The 15596-nt window shown below is 38.0% G+C and overlaps 2 non-coding genes across 2 annotated transcripts; one reads left to right on the plus strand and one right to left on the minus strand.

Annotated features, from left to right (window-relative positions):
* Nucleotides 1-1101: 1101 nt before the first annotated feature.
* On the plus strand, nucleotides 1102-1174 carry Trnav-cac (transfer RNA valine (anticodon CAC)). Its single transcript has one exon. It is a non-coding gene; the product is annotated as a tRNA-Val (tRNA).
* A 13830-nt stretch (nucleotides 1175-15004) lies between these two features.
* Trnar-ucu (transfer RNA arginine (anticodon UCU)) lies at nucleotides 15005-15078 on the minus strand. The gene has a single exon. It is a non-coding gene; the product is annotated as a tRNA-Arg (tRNA).
* Nucleotides 15079-15596: the final 518 nt, after the last annotated feature.

Here is a 15596-nt window from a genome sequence, read left to right on the forward strand (position 1 = left end):
GCCCCTAGACCGTAGTTGATTAACACCATGCTATGACCAGCTGACCCAAAGTACCAATTATGTCGCTGGAAACTATTAACCCTAAAAGAACTCCTTTCCATGTGGGATGCATGAACTATGACCTGAATTAAAAAAGAATAAATAATTAAATAACTAAATAAAATTTTAATAAAATAAAGAATCCTGATCAATGAAACAGACAGATAACTTTTGGTTTCAAAGAAAACTCTTACGATATAATATATCTCGCAGCTAGGCTGTTGCTAGGCTGTTAGCATTGAGTAAACACAACTCGCGCACTAATCCCATGGAAACTGACGTCATGAAATACCTTATGATGTCACAGCTTGTTATCGTTTTCAATTTTTGAAAAACGTAGGTTTTTCAGTCATTACATTATTAAGATAAATAATTTATGGAATCCCATAGCTGATCATAAATACCATGTGCGCTGATTGGCTAGAGATGATGTATACAAGAAGAGGGTATTCACGTGAAATGGCATGAAAAATCAGGGATCCCACGTTAAATTTTGCTTTAAAGTTAACTTTTGTTCATTCTTCAACCCATCAAATAGCAAATAAACTTGAAAACTATCTAATGAAGAAACAAAGAAAGACTATTTGCATGATAAAATAAAAGATATGTTCCAGAAAATCTAACAATAAATCTAAGAACGAATGAAATAAGTCAGATATATTGTTATATTATTGATGACGTCACTATATCGTCATTTTTTCCATTTTGGACGCGCCCTTTTGTGTTTCTGTGTGCAATAGCTTACAAGTACGTCAGCGTCTCAGCGGTACGCTAAATGATCATACATCCTAGTAAGGCTATCGGGTCTAGTTTGTGATGAATTCCAAGACAAGTTATGCAATATATACCTTTTTGTTAAAAGAAACGTTGTCTTTGCCAAAGGCGATACGCGATAACAGGTCATTCAACACTAAGGTCCATGTTGTTGACGAGAATAAGAAGCAGAAGCACAAGTCATTCCAGCTATTCTTGGATCTTGGAATGACCGATTACCTATCACTTCTCGCCTATCGCCTATTGCCTATCGCCTTTGGCAAAGACAACGTTTCAGTGCTATAAGATATTTCCGTAGTGTAGTGGTTATCACGTGCGCTTCACACGCGCAAGGTCCTGGGTTCGAACCCCAGCGGAAACATTTTTTTCCAACAGATAATGCATTTTTAATGTCTTTAATAACAAAACATGCACAGCTAGCAATTCCAAAAACGGTTGCTACGAAAATGCAAAATGTCGTATTGCAAAGAAAATCTACTCTGATAAATTTTAGTAAAATTGAGAAATCAGGTAACTATTCGTTGATTCGCAATCGGGTCCAGGAGTTATTCAGTGTCGGATTACCCCCACCCAGAAAGAATAGAGTTAATATGCACATGAATATAATATGCATATGAACAACACATCATTCAATAAGTTTCATTTTATCACTTAATAATATATGGAAGTTTAGTCCTAAAGCTTGTTTACTTATCGTATATGTATTACAAGAGCAACTTTATCGAATTATGAAGATAGAAATATGATATCACAACCACAAAAACAAATAAATAAATAAATGAATGAATGAATGAATGAATGAATGAATGAATGAATGAATGAATGAATGAATGAATGAATGAATGAATGAATGAATGAATGAATGAATGAATGAATGAAAGAATGAATGCACTTTATTCAAAACCCGAGGTCATTCTTTTGATTTGATCGAATTGTTAATGTATGTATAAAAACCCCGAATAAGCATTCTTCTTCTGATACATGGATGACAATAAAGACCAGCTGCAGATCCAAGATTTTTGTTAAGTGTTCTTCGAACAGCCGATATCGGAGTCTTTATGCAATTAAAAATGAAACTTTTAAGTAAAAACAAGAAAAATATTTTGTAAATAGAGGGTTTGCAGTTGCCACTTAGGGGGTTCGATTGCTGTTTATGAGGAGGCCTGGGGAGAATCGACCTGAATCACCCTACACACGACCTGTTGTATTCATATGGGATTCCTGTGGAACATGCGCAGAATAAACAAAAGAAACGAGAGCCAGAGCACATGGCATGAGATTGGTGTTTTTACTAATTATTTCTAAGTTTAGGATACAACAAATTGGCGACGAGGATGTCGGAAGTTAGTATCTAGCAGTACAGATCGTTTTTCAACTTCTTTTGGAAAGATTTAATTGCTTATTCAAACAAATTGATTCAAGATTCGAAATTCAAGATTCGAAATTCAAGATGGCCGCTCTCATTGGTTCCATTGGTGCATTTGATCCTTCGTTGGAGACCTTCACTGCTTACTTAGAAAGTGGATGCGGATGCGGATGCGGATGCGGATGCGGATGCGGATGCGGATGCTACGGAAGCAGTCAAGAAAGCTGCGGACAAGAAAAAAGTCGCAGTTATAATTTCAGTGATTGGAAGCAAAACATACAACACCCTACGAGATTTATGTTCGCCTTCAGTTCCAAAAGAAAAGTCTTTCTCCGAAATTTGTGAATTACTAAAATCGTACTACAAGCTCAAGAGTTTAGAAGTTGCTGGAACATATAAATTTCATTCCTGTGTGCAAGCTGAAAGCGAGAGCATCGCCGAGTATAGGGCAAGACTTAGACGTTCAGCTACTGATTGTAATTTTGGTACATTCCTGCCAAGAGCCCTCCGGGACCAATTTGTAAGTGGCATCCGCGATGGAAATACAAAGAAGAAACTCCTAAGTCAAGATATTCCTACCATTGAAGATGCAATGAAAATTGCCATAGCTGATGAAGCAGCAAAACGAGAAAGTCAATTACTTCAGACAAATCCGATTCATGCTTTTAAGGCCACGATGCCAAACAAACACAAAAAGGTAAGAGAACGTAGAGATACTCAGCGACCAAAGCCTCAATCCTCTTCTAAAATTACTGAAGAAAAGAAGCCATCCTATACTTGTTTCAGTTGTGGGGGAACTGGACATTCAAGAAAAGACTGCAGACACAGAGACAAGGTATGCCATTCATGTAATCTTAAAGGGCACATAGCAAAAGTCTGTAAGAAGACTGGGGTGCATTCAATGCAACCTGATCATGATTCTTCACAAGATCATTCTGACCTAGAAGGAGACATGTATACTATTTTTGAACTGAACAATGTCTCAACTCCAGACATAAAAGTTCCACTGAAGATTGAAGGTCTTCCAACTGAGATGCAGCTTGATACGGGATGTGCATTCACATTAGCTCCCAAGTCCTTCTATGATAAATTTTGTTCACACATTCCATTGAAGCCTACACAAGTGGTTTTGTCTACATACACTGGAGAGAAAATAAACCCCTTAGGAGAAGTGAAAGTGGATGTGGAGTATGATAACAGCAATTATCCATTGCCTCTACTTATTTTAAATGCTGGGACTACTCCCCTCTTTGGGAGAAATTGGTTGAGTAAAGTTAATCTAGACTGGCACAAACTGCCAGGTATAGAGACAGTACATAATGTTAAAGCTACCCAAAACCAAGACCTGACTTCTTTATTAAAGAGACATGAGGCATTGTTTGATTCAGGATTGGGATGCTACAATGGCCCACCTGAGCATCTTAAAGTCAAGGAGACTCCAAAGTTTCACAAGGCTCGACCTGTAGCATATGCACAAAAGCCAAAAGTTGAGAAGGCCCTAGCTAAGATGGAAGAAGAAGGAGTGATAAAGAGAGTTGCAACAGCCCCCTGCGCTGCACCAATAGTGGTGGTTGGCAAGAAAGATTCAGAAGACGTTCGCATATGTGGAGACTTCAGTGTGACTTACAATAGTTGTGCTGATGCTGAAACCTATCCACTTCCTAAAATAGAGGATATTCATGAAGCAGTAAGAGGGTGCACACAGTTTACTATCTTAGACATAAGCCAAGCATACCATCAAATTCCCATAGCAACAGAGTCACAGCCATATCTAACTGTTAATACGCACATGGGACTGTACTCATTCACACGACTTCCAAATGGTGTGCACTCTGGACCAGCTATATTTCAGAGAATAATGGACAATACCCTTGCTGGTCTCTCAAAGACCATTTGCTACATTGATGATATCCTAGTTGCAGGAACTGATGAACAAGATCATCTCAACACGCTTTCCAAAGTCCTAGAAAGACTCTCTACTGCTGGGTTCAAACTGAACCAAAAGAAGTGTCAATTCAACAAATCCTCTGTTACTTACTTAGGTCATGTGATTGATGGACATGGCCTCCATCCTACTGAAGACAAGCTCAAGGCTGTGAAAAATGCACCTAGTCCAAAGGATGTGGCTGCTCTTAAGTCCTTTCTTGGATTACTGATGTTTTATTCAAGGTTTCTACCTAACCATTCAACTGTCCTGGCGCCCTTAAACAGATTGCTAAAGAGGGATGTCGAGTGGAGATGGACAAAGACTGAGGAACAGGCATTCATAAATGCTAAGAAACTGCTACTTGAATCACAGACACTTGTACATTATAATGATGCCCTACCCCTCTACTTATCTTGTGATGCTTCATCATATGGAGCAGGTGCTGTGTTGTCTCACTACATTGACAATCATTACCGTCCAGTTGCATTTGCATCCTGTACTTTAACCCCAGCACAAAAGAACTACTCCCAGTTGGATAAGGAGGCTTTTAGCATCGTGTTTGGCATAAAGAGATTCCATCAGTACTTGAGTGGACGTAAATTCACGATTATTACAGATCATCGACCCTTACTATCATTGTTTGCTCCAGACCGTCCAGTACCACTTCACGTTGCCGCAAGGTTACAGAGATGGTCCTTAGTACTTCAGTCATACAACTACAGCATTGCATACAGGAACACTACAGCACATGCAGATGCAGACTCAATGTCTCGCTTACCTTTGCCTGAAACATGGGAACCACCAAGTCGCAATGTCAACTGCTACTTCCTTGAAAATGAAGGTATGCCATATGTTTCAAGTGAAATGATTGCAAAGGCCACTGCTGCTGATCCTTCCCTGAGCAGAGTTTTGCAGTACACTATGACTGGATGGCCACATGTTGTGGATCCATCTTTAATCACATACAAGAACAAACAAGATGAGTTAACCCTAGAGCAAGGTTGCTTGTTATGGGGACTTCGAGTTGTTGTTCCTGCATCCCTTCAAGATAAAGTTCTTGAGGAACTACATGAGACCCATCCTGGAATGACACGTATGAAATCTATTGCGAGGTCTTATGTTTGGTGGCCTAACATAGATTCTGAAATAGAAGAAACAGTACGATCATGTCATGTTTGCCAAGCAACTCGAGCAAGCCCATCTGAGGCACCTGTTCACCCATGGAGCTACCCTACAAGACCCTGGCAAAGGCTACATGTAGATTTCAAAGGTCCAGTGTTAGGACGAACATATTTAGTTGTTGTTGATGCATACAGCAAATATCCGGAAGTGGTGAATATGCCCAGTACAACAGCCACTTCCACAATCAAGGTTCTACGCGACATTTTCAGTCGACATGGTCTACCGGAGATCATCGTCTCAGATAACGGCCCACAGTTCGTATCTGAAGAATTCCGTAACTTTTGCAACAGGAATGGCATCATCCATCGCAAGTCAGCGCCTTACAAGCCTTCGACAAATGGGCAGGCAGAAAGGATCGTTCAAGTTCTTAAATCAGCCATAACAAAAGCTACAGTTGCGGGAGAAGATATTGATACTGCCGTTGCAGGGCATATGCTTGTGTACCGAAACACCGCGCATGCAACTACTGGACAAAGTCCTTCAATGCTATTGATGAAGAGAAAGCTTCGCACAAGATTAGATTTACTTAAGCCTTCAGTACAACGTTATGTAGAGAACAAACAGAACTCTATTGCAGAAAGAACTGCAAATAGACCCTTACGACAGTTTCAAGAAGGAGATACCGTGATGGTGAGAAACTATGGTGCTGGAGACAAATGGCTGCCTGGAAAGATATCTGAAGTTCTCGGAAAGAGAAATTACAATGTTCAAGCAGGAAGACAATTGTGTAAGAGACATGTAGATCAAATACTCAAGGGTAAAGTGCAACCACAAACAAGTGTGCATCTAGATGTTGAGTTGAGTGACTCAATGCCAGTAATTGAACAAGACACGGTTACAGAACCTGATGCTACAAACCTGCCAACAGGTAATTCTCAGCCAAAGACATCTGAGGTTGCTTCCCCACCAAGATCGAATCCGGAAAGGATTGATACGTCAAAGGCTGAAAACACTACAACAGTACCAGCAGTTCAACCCTGCTCAAGTCCAAAAGCTCATCGCTACCCTACCAGATCAAACAGAAGACCACCAGATTATCTAAGATTATGAACACTAGAAACGATTATGAACATTAAGTTACTTTGTTGAAGACATTACATATACAGCAGAAACAGTGAAGATATCGTGATTATGTTTATGTTAATATTTTATTTATGTTATATAGGAAGGATGTTGTATTCATATGGGATTCCTGTGGAACATGCGCAGAATAAACAAAAGAAACGAGAGCCAGAGCACATGGCATGAGATTGGTGTTTTTACTAATTATTTCTAAGTTTAGGATACAACAGACCCACCCCTGAAAGACGAAACATTCAAACAAGACAGTTATGATGGAAACAAAAGCCAGTTGAACCATGTCGTGGATGAAACCTTGTCGGTCTATTTGCGTTGTTTCTTTTTAACAAACAATAGTTTCTTTTGTTCGTACGTTATGTAGGATCCCAAGTTGTAACTGCGACGGGTTCGTCTTCTAGTAGAAGCATGGTAGGTGTTGCATTGCGTTGGAGCTGCTGTTGCTGTACATGTGGTGTTCTTCAGTGGACAACTTTCTGAAAATAAACCGGCATATATAGATTACGCTATTACTCCTGTTTTATTTAGTGCATTCACCTCCCAACCCTGTGGCCTTGGGGTGTTTTGTGTTCGTCCACAATTGATTGGAGGAATTCTCTCTTCCAAGTATACTTATATTTTCAGCTTCCTCACAGTACCCATTATACGATCAGTGAGAATGTCCTGACTTAGATCAGTCCAGAGGTTGAGTCACGGTTCAATCTGTGAGTTAGCCACGTCCTTACTTTGATCAGTCCAGAGCGTTGTTTCAGGGTTTAATGAAATTTAAGGACGCTTTTAAAAATAGATTCCTGGATGATTGATTTGAATAGTTTCATGGTATAACATTCATAATACCTGTTTTTGTCGATACTACTTCATCTTGTTTCACCGCAACTGAACTGGTCTGCTCCATCTCAGTTACAACAGCTGTGGTTTGTTTCCCTGCTGATTTTGCTGCTTTGTTCTTGCGTCTTCTTCTTGGCATCTTCTTTGCTTTTTCATCATTCACCTTTTCTACTATTGGTTGGTCAGCAAGACAGCAACCAATCAGGATTCCTTGGGTCGTGACGCGATCCTGTTTAGGTACAGCATGTTTCTTGGAAGCGGTTGGCTGATGTTTTTCTCGCATGCCGTTTTCCTGGACGCTGCCACGCCCAGCTGGTCACGTGATTGAGCAGCGTTTTCTTTGTCAGGATTTCTTTCTTGCTTTCCTTTTTCTCTTTGTTCCTTGCATTCAGTTTCATTGTCTTTTCCAGTGATCCTTATATTTCCATTTCTATTGTTCTCTCTGGTATTTCCTGTGACAACTTTGTTGTTAGGCGCAATGAATGAAAGAAAACACTTCACATCATCATAAAGCGTTCCTGAAAAAAGAGGTATTGCAGCGATGTTTCAGAAGAAAACGCGACGAATGTTTTGAAAAAGTCTCAAAGTACAGGAGCCACTACCCAACAACTCTACTCATATATGATAGAAGGTCCGAGGATTAACCCCAGGACCACAGCGATGAGACACAGCAACGCATTATTAGTACAATTAACCCGTGCTTCATTTGATCGCATTTCAATAATCATTTGATTGCAGCTTGAGCATCACCATGGTTTCAATTATTTCTCTGGGTAAAAAGTGAATAACATTATAGACAAGTTGCTTGTCTTACCTATAGCTGTGCAAATGAGTCTCGGTACAAATAAAACAAGGTACACCACAAATCTCAAGATGATCATGACTGCAGCAACAACCTTACTGAGAGACGGTAGAACCAACGACCAAAAGATAATGACATCTTCAAGAAGTGAGACTGAATAAGAAAAAGATATGCATGTCTTTCTCTTCGATTCATAGTTCCAGGAAAACCTGCATTGTTATCTCTTCCTTAATTTGAGGTTCGTTAACTACTAATTTAATATACGACTTAGCCATGCCCAAACTTAAATCAGCACGGAGGTTGTTTCAGGGTTCGATCTGCAGTTAGCCATACCTTCATTTGAAGTTTTTTGAAAGTATTTTGTATTTTCAATGTGAAGTTGATTGACTTACCGACACCTGACAGTATACGTCTGGGTACATATAAAATGATTTGAAGTACCAATCCCAGAATGATGAGAATCCAGGACAAATCACCTTCTTTTCTTTGAAGTCTCCTCTGCCTGGTAGACCTTAGTCGATCATGCAATGCCTGAAAAAGTAACAAAAAGAATTTTCAGTTTATTTATAGAAATAGTGTCTTGCGTTAGTTAAAAGGTTTTTTTCTTACCATTTCTTTGACACTTTTCGAAGAAGCTCTAACTTTCGTTGAAAACTTGTCTGTTTCGTACAATAAAATATTGAGCAAGAATTGAATAACTTTTAATGTATGGAAATTTTACGTTTGCAAAAATTAGAAAACTTTAATTGAGCTGTGACATCATAATGTAAATTATGACGTCATTTACCATGCGTATTACGACAGGGAGACAACAATAGACAAAGGTGAAAGTTAAAAGTAAATTAAAATATGGGAAAAAAACAATTTTATGAACTGTTTCGTGCTCGAGGTCAAGAAAGTGTCCTCCATAACACAAGCGACGAACAAAATAATTCAAAACTGCCGTAAAATATTGAGTTTATCGCGCGCCTTTTATTTCCGATATAATTTCCCAAAGGTCCGTCCAGTCGATCACAATGAAGAAAGTACTCCTAAAGTAGACGTCAAAATTTGTCGAGCTTAATGAAAACAAATAATAAATAAAGTTGACTAAATTTCTCAATATTTTCTCAAATATTTTGATGTATTCGTATTTGTGAGGCTACGACATGTATAGTTTAAGTTTTCTAGAAAAGCTTCATTTAACGGTTACTGATGGTTATTTTCGCATCAGTAAAGATCAGTTTTTTTCCATCAAAAACGTGTTGAGACGCTTGTGTTTAATCGTTAATATCTCGATAACAAAAACCTTTTCATTTTCTTTTTTTCTTTCTTATAGTATGAATGTATTGCTTGGCATATAGCTACTTAAAAACGTGTTTACTAGCTTTATCGTCCTTAAATTAACTGTTGTATTGTTATTTGTATATCAGCGGGCTACTTTTGAATGAAAGTTCAGTTAGCATCGCAAGGTAAATAGTCAGGATAAGTGCTGCTTAAATCATAAAAATATGATGTATTATCATATGACCCGTATCTGCCCGTGCGCGCGCCCTACTCTTAGAAAAACCATGGCAAAAATGGCGTGAGCAGGGCCGTCTCCATATATTTTTTATTTAGGGTCATATGATAAAATGCTTATTGACTGAATTAGGTCGGGCATTACGGGTGAATATTTTTATCTCGGTCATTTGTACGGCATCACCTGGAGCCAATTGTTTTCCCGTACGGCCCGACCTAAATCAGTCAATAAGTACATAGTATCATCAAGAGAATTTGAATCTGGAGTATATTGTGGAGAATTGAGGAAGTCCGTCTTTTTAATTCTTTATCATATAGTTAACATCTCATACATTGTTATTATAACATGTTTTTCAGCGTGTACTAATCCAGCTATCTCTGCAAGGTCTAATGGTTTCACAAGTTTCCAAAAACTTCCATCATTCTCCATCCTCAGTTTTTTTGTATACTGTCTTTTATTTTTTTCTTACTTATCTACTTACACACACTTACACAAACGTACACACTTTCAAACACACTTTCAAACACACTTGCACAAAGTTACCAACAATTAAAAACACTTACACACACTTACACACACATACATACACAATTAAACACACTTACACACACTTACACACACTTACACACAGATACACACACACTTACACACATTTACACACACTTACACACACTTACACACACTTACACACACTTACACACACTTACACACACTTACACACACTTACACACACTTACACACACTTACACACACTTACACACACTTACACACACTTACACACACTTACACACACTTACACACACTTACACACACTTACACACACTTACACACACTTACACACACTTACACACACTTACACACACTTACACACACTTACACACACTTACACACACTTACACACACTTACACACACTTACACACACTTACACACACTTACACACACTTACACACACTTACACACACTTACACACACTTACACACACTTACACACACTTACACACACTTACACACACTTACACACACTTACACACACTTACACACACTTACACACACTTACACACACTTACACACACTTACACACACTTACACACACTTACACACACTTACACACACTTACACACACTTACACACACTTACACACACTTACACACACTTACACACACTTACACACACTTACAACACACTTACACACACTTACACACACTTACACACACTTACACACACTTACACACACTTACACACACTTACACACACTTGCACACACTTGCACACACTTACACACACTTACACACACTTACACACACTTACAACACACTTACACACACTTACACACACTTACACACACTTACACACACTTACACACACTTACACACACTTACACACATTTACACACACTTACACACGCTTACACACATTTACACACACTTACACACACACTTACACACACATACACTTACACACACACATACACACACATACATACACAATTAAACACATTTACACACACGTACACACACTTATACTGACATACACACACATTTACAAAAAGTTACACACACTTACATACACTTACACACACTTACACACACTTACACACACTTACATACACTTACGCACACTTACACACACTTACACACATTTATACACACACACACATTTACACTTACACACACATATATACACACTTACACACATTTACAAACATTTACACAAACTTACAAACACGTACACACACATACACACACTTACACAAACATACACCTCCACTTACACACACTTACACACTCTTAAACACATTTACACAAACATACAATCCCACTTACACATAGTTACCCACACTTAGATACACTTACATACACATACACACACACTTACACTTATATCGGAGCTCCCGAGCGTAGCCCCATATTTAAGAAAAAATGGTAAACCATCGAGTTGATTTTTCATGGTTTGGCTGACGTCACTTTGCTCCGTACGTCCGTCTGTCCGTCCGTCCGGGCGTGTAGAAAACACAGGAATCCCGCTTGACGTCAAAGCAAAACTACTTACGAATGGGGCTCTCAAATGCACAGAAAAAATCGCTTTAGGACAAGTTATAGACCAAAAACAATTAAAAAACACTTTAATGTAGTCAAAGATTGATCAAGAAGTGTTCTTCAAGAATTGAGGTGTGTGTATTTTAGCAAACAATCGTATATATATATATATATATATATATATTTTTTTTTTTTGACAAGCAGGCTTTTTTCTCGACGAATCGAGAAATCAAAGACTTTGTCTCAAAACTTTTTATATTTCTATCGATAAGATGAATTCATTTTAATGCTGCAGGAAATATAATATGAAGAGCATATTACAACAATTATTCGTCCATTATTTAGCTTTTAAATCTTTAACAATTCGGTTGTTTTTAACCAGCTATCGTATGTTTTTCGTTCAAGAAAAAGCTTTTTTCGCCTCCTATCGCGGGGTCCAATCGGCAAAACAAAGAAGACTTTTCGATATCTTTCTACACGGATAATTTATTTAATCATTAAAAGAAATATAAATTTTTACCAAATATTCAACTGTTTATTAAGCTGTTCGAGTAATTATGATTATAAAAATGAGCTTAAATTTGTGTTGTTGAAAGATGTTATTGTATAAAGACCTACTAGACTTTCACTCTAAAAAGCTAAAAAATATTCAAAACCATTTACAAACGCCAATTTACTGCCAAAGAAATGAGTCATTTTGTATTTTGCATTGCCTTTTGCATTATTTTTTATTTTGTCTCAGTTGTTCTTGTCAACTGTACAAATGAAGGTAAGCTCTGTTTTTTTAAGTAAACCTCATTTTTTGCTCACCTTAACCAGTTTTCAAGTCTGTTTTTTGGTCTTGATTTGTCCTAATTTTCGATCTCAATGAAAGACATCCGAGGTAAATTTCACTAAATTTGATATTGTATTGGATTATCTGTAGTTAGTTTTCGTTTTTCTTTAAGTAAAAGAGATTCAAAACCTAAAACTGTCGGCCTTGGAAAACTTTTTGTCGAAGAATCTTCCAAGAACAAAACTAGCCCCTGGGGGTGGTGGTAAGTTGTGTACAAAATTCCTCAGTGGGAGAGTATACTCGCGAAAAAAAAAAACAAAAACAAAAAAAACAAAAAAAACAACCATGTAGTGCATTTTGATTCAATTTCACTGCATGGTTTTTATTATGGGAGAAAATATCATCCTTTCGAATAAAACATAATTGAAGATTTTTTCCCCGATCTTATTTTTACCTTTCAGTTTCATTCAAATTGGTCTCCCTGTGACTTCCGTATCGGGAGCTCCGCTTTTAGCCAGTGCCTAAATATACATATTTTACACAATTTTACATACACACACACTTACACACACACACACTTACACACACACACACTTACACACACACACACTTACACACACACACACTTACACACACACACACTTACACACACACACACTTACACACACACACACTTACACACCACACACTTACACACACACCTTAACACACTTACACAGACTTACACACACACACTCATACACACCCACACACTTACACACACACACTTGCACACACTTACACACACTTACGAACATTTACACACACTTAAACACAATTACACAATTATACACTCCCACTTACACGCACTTACACACACTTACACACACTTACACACTACACCCTTACACACACTTACAACACACTTACACACACTTACACACACTTACACACCTTACACACACTTACACACACGTACACACACTTACACACACTTACACACAGCACTTACACACACTTACAACACACTTACACACACTTACACACCTTACACCAAACACACACTTACACACACTTACACAACACTTACAACACACCTTACACACACTTACACACACTTACACACACTTACACACACTTACACACACTTACAAACTACACACCTTACCACACTTACACACACTTACACACACTTACAACACACTTACACACACTTACACACACTTACACACAGCTTACAACACACTTACAAACACACTTACACACACTTACAACACACTTACAACACACTTACACACACTTACACACACTTACACACCACTTACACACACTTACACACACTTACACACCCTTACCACCACTTACACACTTACACACACTTTACACACACTTACAACACACCACTTACACACACTTACACACACTTACACACACTTACACACACTTACACACACTTACACACACTTACACACACTTACCACACTTACACACACTTACACACACTTACACACACTTACACACACTTACACACACTTACACACACTTACACACACTTACACACACTTACACACTTACACACACTTACACACACTTACACACACTTACACACACTTACACACACTTACACACACTTACACACACTTACACACACTTACACACACTTACACACACTTACACACACTTACACACTCTTACACACTCTTATAGACCTTTATACATACATACGCACAGAGTTACACACATTTACACATATTTAATAAGACTTACACACACTTAGTAATCAATTTTAGGAGTGGAGGGGAGCGCCGTTTTTGTCTATTGGCAAACATAAATTCAAGCACCAACAACGAAGTACATGTCGTCCCATCTGCGGGGAGGGGGTGGGGCTGCGCACCCCTTACACCACTCTCCTAAGTAGGCACTGTAAAATCAGATTTGATGTCGATTAGTTCTTAAAACTAGTTGCGGGTAGCGGACCAATTATTTTGTGCAATTTATCATTCAAGAAAATAATAATGTGCTTATGTGGTTGTTGTTGTTGTTGTTGTTGTTGTTTTAAGCGAGCAGGAGGACAATATCGTGAAAAACCACTGTTAGAAAATCGGCCCGTACATGCGGCAAACATAACTCCAAAATGATATTTCTAATACACTGTTAAAAGCCTAAATGTTTGAGCCACTACTTGTGCTAAATTCAGAAATATCTGAGTGTTTAACTTTTGACAGAAAACGGGTGACTTGCTAAGATCGCTAAATTTACTCGCAATTAAATTAGTCACCTTAGCCTGAAACCAGGTCAGTATATATTTATTTCATAAAAGGTTGTCATCACCAAAGGCGATAGGCAATAGGCGAAAAGCAATAGGAGATAGGTCATTCCAAGATCCACTGCAAGAATAGCTGGAATGACTGATTCAATGCATGTTGTTTGTATTCAAACGAAACCATTTCCATGTCGGAATGATCTGCTATCTCCTTCTCGCCTTTGGCGATGACAACGTTTAGACAACGTGTATCGTAAGTTAAGTAGACTAATATAATCTTGGGTTGTGGATCTTTTAACGCTAAATTTAATTTTAAAAGCCTTGTTTGACTCAAGTGAACTGCAAGGTAAAAATAGCGGCTTTTGTAGATTTGGTAGAATAGTACAATAGGCCATGTATCGCTACCTAAAAGGATTACTATCCCTTTAGCTTCGGCAGAAAGGGTAAAAATAAAACACCTCCGGTGGGACTCGAACCCACAACCTTTTAATTAGAAGTCCAACGCGCTAATCCATTGCGCCACGGAGGTTGTGATTGATAAGATTCCCTGCCTGAAGATGTTCAATAAATACAATGCATAAATCAAAGTAATAAGGCAAACGGCTGTAGAGCCAGTCGCAATTTATCAGCGTGCAAATAAGTCAGGCTTTAGTTCTCTTTCTGAGCCAACGCCTCAAAATAGTTATTTCAAAACAATATAAATTTTCAACTATTCTTATTTGAGTACTTAAATCATTACTGAAATTATTGAAATCTTATTAATGCATGGCTTTTCTTTAAATGCTACTTCAGTGTAGAAAGACATGCTCCTTTTATATGGTTTTTTTTACACTGGTCTTTTTTGTTTTATCCGAAACAATAGCTTCAAAAAGTCAGCAGTGGATTTTAAATCAAGAAAATAGAACTTTATTGTTTCTCTTCAATAAATTTACGCCATGCACACAATCGAAACTTACCAAAATATCAGCCATAACCACCTTTTGTCAGTTATAAATGAACCATGATCAGTCCAACAAATATGTATTAATGACACGAAATAACACATGC

Source organism: Actinia tenebrosa, unplaced genomic scaffold (genome assembly GCF_029948245.1).
Source record: "Actinia tenebrosa isolate PJP-AT-01 unplaced genomic scaffold, QUT_ActTen_1.0 utg165__unscaffolded, whole genome shotgun sequence".
NCBI lineage: Eukaryota > Metazoa > Cnidaria > Anthozoa > Actiniaria > Actiniidae > Actinia > Actinia tenebrosa.